The following is a 12,202-nucleotide window of genomic DNA, read 5'->3' on the forward strand; positions in this document are numbered from 1 at the left end:
TAATAAAAACTTTAATCAATGGCTATGCTATTCAGTTTTCAACTTCAAATGTCTAACACATTTTTATTACAGGCAACATTAACACTCCTGACACAGTAGTACCGTGAAAAAACATCCGCTGGACCACACCATAGTCATTTTGAGTTGACTCATCGAGCAAAGTTCGTGAGTCAACAACCATAGAGCGCTGTGTGTTAAAAGTTTTAATTTACTCACATACGAGACGCTTTTTCATAACTCTTTGAAGTGACAGACAACATTCAGTGTAACGGAGGGGCACTGTATGTAAGGTAAACTTGAAAGAATGCGATTATAAAACATCGATTAAAAGTTTCCTGTCCTCATGTTTGATCCGTTCCTCTAAGCATCATTCCTCTGGACATACTTGGATATTTTTAATGTGAAACAAAAAATATAACGTTTTCTTGATTTAAAACTTGATGACTCAATGCTTAGATAGTTTGGATTGAAGAAATACAGAATTCTATGTTTCAATAAAAAATAAAAGTTTTGAAGTTGATACTTACGAGAAGAATTGTTCGCTTGTGCAAAAAACCATGATCATGAATATAAGTACCCATAAGCATTTCTTTTTTCAATATTAAAATGAACTTTGCACCTATAGATTTGAGAAGAACTCTAAGAAGTCATTGCTGTACCTTACACTGAAATAAGTACATAAATGCAAAGTTATAGCAAAATGTTTGTACCATTCATCTGACCAGAGTACCTCTATAAATTGCAAGAAATTTCTCGGAATCAAAAGATTAGTTTTTCCATACGGTAAGTATGTCGTACTGATTCAATTTAAGGGTTCGTCCAGATTTTCATTTAAATAACAATGAAGACGTATTGTTTATGACACGTTCTCTGTAACAAACACCTCGACGACAGTTTTATCAGTCATGTGGATAGATAATTTTACCACTCTTGGTATGTTAAGCCAAAACGTATATGTCGGGGTAAGATTCACTTAAGGCTGTCGCCTCGTCCTCTCTATCTGGGGAGCTCATCCGTGATGGAGTCAGCGTGTGCTCTCGGCGGTGCTCCGCCGAGTACTGCTGATTCTTGGACTGATAGTAATATTCGAGCGGCCTATTTCATGCCCAATTTTGATTGGTCGAACCGCTTACCTCAGAGTTGTTATGGTAGCGTTGCGTCGAATTCGGGTCAAAAAGAAAGACTGTTGATATCACACCTCGAATTCAAATCTACCGCTTTCAACTGCTCTCACGCCGATATATACCCAAATGGTAAAACTGTCAGCGCCAAAACTTACCTGTGTGTATGCTACACGGAGGGAAAAGATTATTTGAGTCAAATGATATTCAGTTTAATTGTAACGAATTTGTTACATCTGAGCTGATTTTCTAAAATGATACACAAAATAAATATAACGATATAAATGTTTAGTCATATAATAGGTCAACTTATCTGATTTTATTCTCATAATTTAATACGAAACAGTGACATTATAACGTATCGTTAAGCAGGCAGTATGATCAAGAGGGATATATTTCGAAAGTACAATAGTGTATAATTATAAGACTTATTGTTTAGATACAGAGTTGATGAACGATGTGTCGAGTTTTATCTGTAATGATGTTGAGGCGTCAGACCATTTAGTATAGCGTCATTTTTTTTTTTTTTTTTATAAATTAAATGTCAGAGTACATATATACATAAATTCCCCAACAGGGTACGCAGAAATAACAAAAATAAGCGTGACAAGATCATATATGAACAATAGTTTCATATTCTGAATTGTATCGATACTTCTCGTTACATATTCACGCTTTAAATGATACTGATCGACCGACTATCTGCCGTACTAGCGCAGCTTCAATTGTGGTGCTGATACTTTAGCGTTGTATATGTGCGACACCGAAGTTCAAATTCTTCCAAACTAAATGCTATGGTCAAATGCGGCGAACACAATACTTACTTAATTCAACAAAATACTTTTCTCGGACGAAATACTCGTGATAACTTGATATAGAATTGAATCAAGCGTTTGAATGATCATTATGATTAATCATAAGTATTTGAAGCAATCGCCTGAAACTTTTTTCATTAAACTGGTATCCACAGTATCACTATATGCATTTAATCCAATCATCTTAAGCTTTCTTCATTTAACTTGTGCTTTGACGAGGTAATTGGTAGTCGGGCCGGTAACCAGTCTAGCTATTCTTGAAACCAACATACTGCCGCCACCTCACTGTTGGACCCTAAGCCCTTCAGCAGCAGGCAACTGTAAGGGCCATAAGCGTCGATCAGGTGCGCCCGCACCACCGGCACTCGTGACTGGCCGTTATATCGGGCCGTTCGGCCGATTGAGAGTCAGTCTCCGTTACCGCCAGAACGGGGAAAAACCATCCAGCTCTAGCCTAGACTCATCTTTATGACGGTATCGACCATTATCTTCAGTTTTGAAATGCATTTAGGTACATGCTCGCAATCTACATAACCGATTTTTTGTTTCGTCGGGGGAGGTTAGTACTGGGCTCAAAATTATTTGTTCTTTTTGACGACGTTTCGACAGGGCCCTGCCTGTCAGCTTCAGGTGACAATTTATTGAACGAAGTGTGAACATTAATTATGTACAAAAAAAAAGACAACTATTTAATTTACTAGGGTAGCGTCCGAGTCATGTACAATAGCATTTTTCTTTTAGGTTGCAACATATGTGATTCGATTTCTTATAAACTAAGTTTTGCATGAATTATAGACAATATGGTTAATTATAATAAAAATTCAAAATGAAAAATAAATGGCAAGTAATATTTTAACCCCTTGTAGCCCCTAGTGACATTTCTGTAACAAACTAAATAAGATCTTACAAAATCCATACGGAAGGTACAAATGACAAGTCCTAAAATGCTCTTTTTTTAAATTTAACATTTTGGGCTACAAGGGGATAAACATCGGAATATATATAACAGACAAAACTTACAATTTTTTGACCGTCCGTCATGCTTGGGTGTTCATCGTATCAGATTTGAGAGGGAAGTGATTTGAATTCTCGAAAACCAACATGGCTGGTCTATGTCCGATATTCGAGAGTGGTAGTATTGGTTATAGGTCTCCGGCTGATTAGGTTTTAAAGCGCGAAAATACATATTGAGTATACTAACAGTGAAAACAATAAAGGTTCGATTCCTTTTATTAATAGGTTATCAGAAAACATAAAGCGTACTCTTGCCAAACATAACATAGACGTAGCATATAGAGTTTCTCATACAACCAATAGTATTTTCAGTATATTAAGATTTAAAACCTCAACTCTTGGTCAGATCAACACAGTTTAAAAAATTGATTGCTCCGCCTGTTCTAAGTGCTACATTGGGCAGACATGACAACACTTGATGAAGAGCATCACTAATCACAAATATGACATCAAATCGCGTGATCCGGAAAAGTCTGCTCTAGTTTTCCATACACTCACTGAGGGCCAGAGTTTAATTTTGGTGAAATTCAGATTATAGATACAGAAGACAACTGGCATTAGCGTCTTATAGAAGAGATGATACACATTTCTGAAAACGATACAGTAAACAAACGTGTAGTGTATAAGTCAGCCATAGACTCGTGTAGCAGGCACGCTGACTCCTCGAGGTGTGAGTGTTCGCGTATGTGGGTGTGTGCGCCACATAGGCGAATATGTACCGCCGAAAGGGTTGGAAGACTCTGGTTGGTGTCGCGCTACAGAGAGCCACGCGTTAGGCTACGTGCTTATATATATATATATATATATATATATATATATATATATATATATATATATATACATATATATATACAGAGAGAGAGAGAACCAGTCACTTACTCTGTGCTTGTATCATTCTGTTTTACTGATGTGCCTTATCAATAAACTATTCACCTAAACTTAGCTTGTGCTGTTTAAATTGTATAAAGTCTTATACTAGCATACATCACAAAACGCATTCACATCCGGAAGTTTAGCCACGTATACTCGAAAATTCTATAATCTCAACTTCAATCAGTTTAAAATTTTTAAGCCTTAAAACCTAATAAGCCAGAGCTCTATAACCAATACTACCACACTCAAACACCGAACATAGACCAGCCATTTTCGAGAATTCACATCACTTCCCTCTGAAATCTGGTACGATGAACACCGAAGCATGACAGATAGTTGAAAAATTGTAAGTTTTGTCTGTTATTCATATTCCGATGTTTATAATAGTACATGCCATTTATTTTTCATTTTAACTTTTTATTATAATTAAACATATTGTCTATAATTCATAGTAGTATAACAAGGGAGGTTCTACACGCAGATTCCTGTTACCGACACTTACCTATATCCTCCCCAGACTCAAACCCTTTTCCGCGATGACCTCACAGTCTGCCGTACCGACTTAAGATCAAAAACGTGCAACCTTATCGACAGTTGTATCGGTCGAAGGTCAAAATCGTGCTGTTTTACCGACAATTTTACCGACCGAAGGTCAAAGTCTGCAGTGTTTGCCTGCCAACGGTAGAGAGTATGAACTTTCTTACTGACCTGGATGTCGGTTACCGTCCCGCATTCTTTCCCCACGATGGGACTGCTGATGTGTAACATCAACCACCTCACATTCCTTTCCCACGTTATCAACCACGCGACATTTCAAAATTCATGGTTCTGAGAATTGTTTTTTACCAGCTCGAATATCGGTACGTTATCATCCACGTGACATTCTATTTGGCTTGTAACTGTAAAGTGAACTCTACGATGAATTTTGAACGGGTTCAGTCAAGGCCAGAGTGCAAGGTCGACCGATAGCTGCGGTAGTATACATTGAGAGCAAAGGATCTGCGGTATTGGGTTACTATCGCTCTAAGAATGCAAAACACTGCGCGCGCACACACAAACATACGTACAGCTGCTCTATAAAAAGGACGCTCATCACTGCAAATGATCATTTAGTATCAACTTGTCAAGTATACGTGAGGAAAAAGCTAAAGATGGAATCCACGAAGTATTTGAGATTGATCGATATTATGGAATCGGCATACAAAATCTTGGGCAAATCATCATCAACACCAGAAATTCAAAAATGGATAAAATTCGAAAGTCAAAATATTCGGCTCCACAACAAAATTTTGCAAAAGGCTTCATCGATTGGAGAAAAGATGAGAATTATCACAACGATCGGACTCTTGAAAGCACTCGCGGAAAAATTCTAACGTCTTCAGAAAACGGGTGGAGGTACGTGGAAAGAAAGAAGAAGCGATCGAGTTCACTGGGAAGATTTGGAATCAGCTTTCGAGGGGAGAATTCGAACTGGATCCATCGTCAATTTGAAGCATAAAGATGTGGAGAAATTTCTAGAAGACGCAAAGATACTAGCCGTGACAAGAATAAAAACCGCGTTACAGAAAGACAGGAGCTTGAAAGTCAACTTTATCCTGGCTTGTGAATTTGAAGTTAGAAAAAATGATCACACGGTGGAAGATATCAAATTTTTCAATACGAGAAATGAAATCGTCCTCCATACAACGGATATTAAGAAATGGTTCATCGAAAACTCGACAGAGCGTTTGTTGAAAAAGGTGGAAGATTTCCAGGAAAAGGATTCAGGCTGGTCGCTGACTGAAATAATCAATTTGACTGTGAATATCAACAAGTACGTGCTACTACGAGGCGGTGTGTTCACATACACCCCGTTACCTAAGCATATCAGTGATAAGAAGGCTGTGGTATACATCAGAAACAACGACTCTTACTGCTTTCTTTGGTCGGTCACCGCAGCTCTGTTCTCAGTCGACAACAACCATCCCAACGCGACTAGCTCGTACCCGCATTTCAGCTCAGTGCTACGGTATGATGGTATAAAGTTTCCTATGTCTCTAGTCAAAAACACCATTTCAAAATTTGAGAAACTTAATGGACTTTCCATTAACGTTTATGGTATGGACCAAGGTGATCGGAAAAAAGTGAAATAGTACCGATTCACCTGAGTCAGAATGAGTCTGATAAACCTGTAATTCATCTTTTAGCGATAGAAACTGAAATCACTGACGATGACGATGATGTTGACATGGAAAATTATGAAAAAAAATAGAATCATTCATTTTACTTGTATTCGAAATCTGTCTCGATTAACAAGTTCTCAATTTTCTAAAAATAAATGTCGTACTTGGTAATGTGATAGATGTTTGACTCACTTTCAATCTGAAAGATGTTTAACAAAGCACAATGTAGATTGCATGAATTTAAACAAAACCAAAGTTATCTTACCAGCGGAAGAGGACAAGATTCTTAAATTTTTCAATTTCAAACATAAAGAAACCGTTCCATTCTGCGTTTAAGCAGATCTAGAATGTTAACTGCAGCCCACTCTTGAAAATTTTGGGGAAAATAGAACAATTTATCAGAAGCATCTTCCGTATAGTATAGTTTACTATCTACACTGCGCGTTTGACGATTCGCTTTCAAAATTCAAAACTAATCGCGGAGAGACTTACATCCAATGGTTTACAAACGAGTTAAAGGAATTGGCACATTCGTTAGAAGCTTCTTTCAAAACTGTTGTACCGATGGAACCGCTCAATTTCAATCAAATCAACGAAGTTCATTCAACAACAGTGTGTCACATTTGTGAAAAACCGTTTACACTCACAGACGTGAAACATCGTGATCACTGCCATTTCACAGGAAAGTACCGTGGTGCTGCTCATCGAGGTTGCAATTCAAATTACCAAAATTCGCACACTATCCCAGTGATATTCCACAATCTGTCGGGTTACGATTCGAATTTTCCAATCAAAGCGTTGGCTACATCGTTCGAGGGCACAATTGAGCTTTCACCCGTAATCAAAGAAAAGTACATTTCTTTTACAAAATATGTCAAGGGGACAGATATAAAGTTTAGATTCATAGATTCGTACTGTTTCATGCCCAATAGTCTTGAGAAATTAGCAACGTATCTCGGTGATGATCAAAAATCAATCACACGAAAATTTCATCGTAGCTCAGGTAAATTTCAGTTATTGACCAGAAAAGTAGTGTTCCCGTACGAATATATAGACAGTTGGGAGAAGCTCGAGGACAGACGTCTACGATTCAAACAACAATTTTACTCAAAATTAAATGATCGAGATATATCAGACAACGACTATGCACATGCATGTGAAGTTTGGCAAACTTTTAACGTTCAAACTTTGGGAGAGTATTCGAACTTGTATTTACAGACGGACGTGTTTTTACTAGCCGACATTTTTCAAAATTTTCGACAGAATTGTTGGACAACGTACAAACTGGACCCATTACATTACTACACAGCGCCCGGTCTGTCGTTTGATGCAATGTTAAAGTCTACCGACATCGAGCTCGAGCTTCTCACCGACATAGATATGGTTATGTTTATCGAAAAAGGTATTCGAAGTTGTGTGTCACAGTGTTCGAACAGATACGCAAAGGCCAACAATAGATATATGGGAGAGGACTTCGTTCCAGAAGTCGAAGAATCTTATCTCATGTACTTTGACGTTAATGATTTGTACGGTGCTGCTATGAGCTTAGCTCTGCCGTGTAATTCCTTCGAATGGGTGTCAGATTTCAGAGAGTGCGACGTTCTTGTCATCCCGAATGATGCGGAGTTGGGTTACATACTGGATGTAGATTTGGAATATCCTGAGGAGTTGCATGAAACTCATAAAGATTCACCATTGTGTCCGGAGCACTATGTACCTCCGATTTCGAAAAATAAACAGCCGAAATTGACGACCACGTTACTTTCCAAGAATAACTACGTTGTTCACTATCGCGTATTGAAATAATGTTTGGAATTAGGCTTAAAATTACTCAAAATTCACAGAGTTCTCAAATTCAGGCAAACCCCGTGGCTCGAAAAATACAAAGATTTGAATACCGATTTGCGGAAAACATCTCACAACAAATTCGAGAAAAATTTTTGACAAACTGACGAACAACGCAGTTTTTGGCAAAACAATGGAAAACGTGCGAAAGTACAGAGATATTCGATTGATCACCGAATGGGATGGACGGTACGGTGCTAGAGCTACTATGGCCAAACCTAATTTTCACAGCTGCACCGTTTTCGACAAAGATATAATTATCGTCAAAATGAGTGAAACGAAAGTCAAGCTGAATGAACCATTGTATGCAGGTTTCTCCATCCTGGATCTGTCCAAAACATATATCTACTATTTTCATTATAATTATATTGAACGAAAATTTGGCAACCGAGCAAAATTAATGTATACCGATACCGACAGTTTGATTTACAACTTTACCGTCCCCGACATATGTAACATATGAAGGAGGACTTGCATAAATTCGATACGTCTGATCATTCGCTTGATAACGCCCATGGAATGCCTCTAGCGAACCAAAAAGTTCTCGGCTTGATGAAAGATGGGAATAACGGGAAAATAATGTTGGAATTTGTAGGATTAAGAGCAAAATTGTGCGCATTCCGAGTCTTGGGAGATGAGAAAGACAATAAACGTGCCAAAGGTGCCAAAGGATCAGTGTTGAGAAAAATAACTTTCAACGATTATTTGGAATGTGCTTTGTAACGTGAAAATTTGTCTAGAAATCATTATTTGATATTGAGTCGAAAACACGAGGTATACACTGTAGAACGGCAGAAAGTGGCACTGAGCTGGAATGACGACAAGCGGATCGTGTTTCAAAACACAACCGACACGCTTCCGTGGGGCTACAAGCCTGCACCTTAGCTTTGTAATTACTGTATCGTAATGTGAGTAGGATTTAATTTATAACTGTACCATGATGTATAAAATATTATTATTATTCAGGATAGTGAATAAGAACGCTCCGAAATATAAAAATTGCACAACGATGCAATTGGTCTATCGATTGTCTAAAAAATGAAGGTGCATACTTGTTACGTATCGCGTGTGAAATAAGGAGTCACATACGTCTTTACAAAAATTCACATATTCAATGTTACATGTCCGATTCGTTTATCCAACTGTTGTGTGTATTGTCAAAACGTAACCATTCAACATATAATTTTCTTGCACGCTTCTTGACCACCTTCTCCACCAGATAGATATCCGGATGTGCAACCTTGAGGAGCTCTTGTTCTTAGAAACCGCCAGCGATGGGTTGATCTGGGTAGTCTTTGAGCTTGTACGTCACAGGATGAGTATTTCCCACTTGGCTCATTGTGAATATCTCCGTCATCCAATTGGGAGTGTAACCTTTCTCAAAGACGTTTTTGAATTTGCTGATTCGAACTTTGTCACCAGTTTTGAACTTTGCCGATTTGGTAGATTTCGCTCGAAGCCCTCCGTACGCCTGACGTAATAACAGCCTTTCGTTCTCAACGGTGACATCCGACGGTTTCATTCGTATGGTTCGGTGTTTGACGTTGTTGTAAGCCGAAACCAAATCAGATAAGATATGGAGCCACTTGTAGCTTCCTTGCATGCTGAACCGTTTCCACATTCTACCTTTCAGCGTGCGATTGAAGCGTTCGCAGATCGCAGCCTTCAAATTACTGTACGTGGAGTAAAGTTTGATTTTATAGCGTGACATAAGCGATTCAAATTTCGAGTTGTAAAATTCCAAGATTCCATTGCCTTCGTAACATCATCTCCAGACTTGCTCTTTATTGGCATAGCCCACGCGTACTTTGAAAAGATATCAATAACGGTGACCATGTACTTGTAGCCTTTGTTTTGTCCAGCGTATGACATCATATCAACAAGATCCGCCTGCCAGGTCTAGTCGATGCCGCGAACGTCTACACGTCGACGCGGGTAATTCCGGCGTGCAGGCTTATGCAGTTCCGTCACCAGTGTTTGCTTTTCCTCGTTCATATTCCTACGCTCTTAGTCTGGGGTCCAATTTGGAAATAATTCCAGCATTTCGAATCGACAGGTCTCTGCCTGTTTTAAAGTCTGTGTAAAAGGTATCCAAGGCTTTCTCCGTGGTGAGCTCTAAAGCTTTGATCATTTGACCGAGCTCATTACTAAAATTCAACGAATATATACCTTTGTGCAACTATCACGACGCCGGCTTTTCCCCAAATTACGTAGGTACGTACATTTAGTTATTAGGTAATAGTGCTTATCGGCCGTCCGATGTTTTATACTAATATAAAATTACAATTATATATATCCTTTTACATCCTAATACCGTACCATTATTCATGTATGTATACATATATAGTATAATACTGGCCATCCGCCGTTTATTAGCGATTTCGAATCGTTTAAGCCATTTATTTTCGATCTCATTTATATATACATATATTATTTTCGGCTCTTCTGACTATTAATGATTAAAGTCGTATAAATATATTATTATCTTGTTCTATATATCTATATTACATGGGCTCCACCATCTATTGATCGCTATTCCATTTTATAAGAATATTTTCTGCTTCGTTGAGCGGCGTATAGCAGTGTATTTTAGCTATCATGAGATATAAGATAACAAAAACCAAGTTGATTGCAGTACATGCACTTTTGCGTTTCTTTTTCTAATAGTGACCTACAAATCGCTGCGATGGAACTGTAAGGACCGGGCAAAGGAGTACACAGTAATTCTTGTAATACCTTTATTTGACTTGGGCTGGTTGATCCTCTCGTATCGACAGGCCAACGTGTACTGCTCTTCTCCGAATCACACACCCAGGTTACAGAACACGCACATAGTCTAGTCGCTGACGTACATATATCCGTATCGCTTCGGTTACCACAGGAACTATTATTATTATCATAATCAATTGTCTAGTTATTTCAATTATCCTACTTCCACCTGAACTGACCCTGGTTGATTCTAAGCACCCGGCTAGAGGGGGTTGCAACCACCACCGAAAGGTAATCCGACCGACCAGGATCAGTACTCTGTTACACCTGGTTCAAAAATATCATCATGAGCAATCAAAGCGATCATATTAAATTTTTTCCAATTCACTTGTATCAAAAATATCATTATAAGCATTTAAAGCATTTATATTCAACTTTTATCATTAAACTTGTATCAAAATTATCACTACAAGAAGTATTACTATATGCATTTAAAGTAATTATCTTAAACTTCTATTATTAAACTTTCATGAAAAATAACATTGTAGGTGCTTAAACCAACCATCTTAAACTGTTAATACACTGTTTTCGGACTCGTGGGACTGTTGAAAATATAGGTGAAAGTTTCCTGAAAATTGAACATCTATCAAATAATATTGAAATTTCTGAAAATAAAATGAGTGAGAGAAAGAAATATCATACAATTTTAGGACATGTTAATTTTCACTACTTAGATATTCTATGCAAACATCAGCTAGTTACGGGTTTGCCGAAGGAAATAGAAAAGGAGTTCATGAAATGTCAAATATGCTTAACAAATAAAATGCATAATTTACCGTTCCCACACAATCGTGTTAAAGCAAAAGAAGTACTAGAAATCATACATTCTGATATATGTGGCCCGTTCAGGACTACAGGCTTAAACGGTGAAAGATATTTTGTTTCTTTCATCGACGATTATAGCAAACTAGCGAAAACCTATTGCATCAAAACGCGAGATGAGGTTCACGGGTGTTTTGTTGAGTTTGTAAATGCAAGTGAAAATTTTACCGGTAAGAGAGTAAAAACATTAAGATGCGATAACGCTTTAGAGTACGTAAAAGGTCAACTGTATAAATATACAAAAGATAAAGGAATAAATCTAGATAGATGCCCAGCATACGTACATGAGCTTAATGGTACCGCGGAACGTTACAATAGAACAATAATGAATCAGGCGCGTTGTTTACTAGCAGAAGCGCAGGTAGATAAAAAATATTGGCCGAAAATAATCTATGCTGCTACTTATTTAAAAAACCGGGCGTTGGCAAACACTGTAGAAAAGAAAAATTCAAAGAATCCAACAGCCATTTTTTTAACGACATATTTCCCCCACCACCACTCTGTAAAAAGTGGCTGACTTGCGGCTGACTCGGGAAACGAAGTAGAGTCGATCGATGGAACAACAATGATTGATCGATAAAGGAGAGTGCCATCAATGACTAGCCTATGATAACGCTTTCACGGGTATCACCAACTGTCGGTAAGGGTAGAGGTAACTTCATCTTGCGGCGGACGTTGGAAAAAAAAACAGTTCTGACTTTGTCTTTTTCTTTTCTTTCTTGTAGACTGAGCATTTTTATTGAGAAGCTTGCACGCGAAAAATTGGAGCTTTGATGTTAAT

Source organism: Neodiprion virginianus, chromosome 4, assembly GCF_021901495.1.
Source record: "Neodiprion virginianus isolate iyNeoVirg1 chromosome 4, iyNeoVirg1.1, whole genome shotgun sequence".
In the NCBI taxonomy this organism is placed as follows: domain Eukaryota; kingdom Metazoa; phylum Arthropoda; class Insecta; order Hymenoptera; family Diprionidae; genus Neodiprion; species Neodiprion virginianus.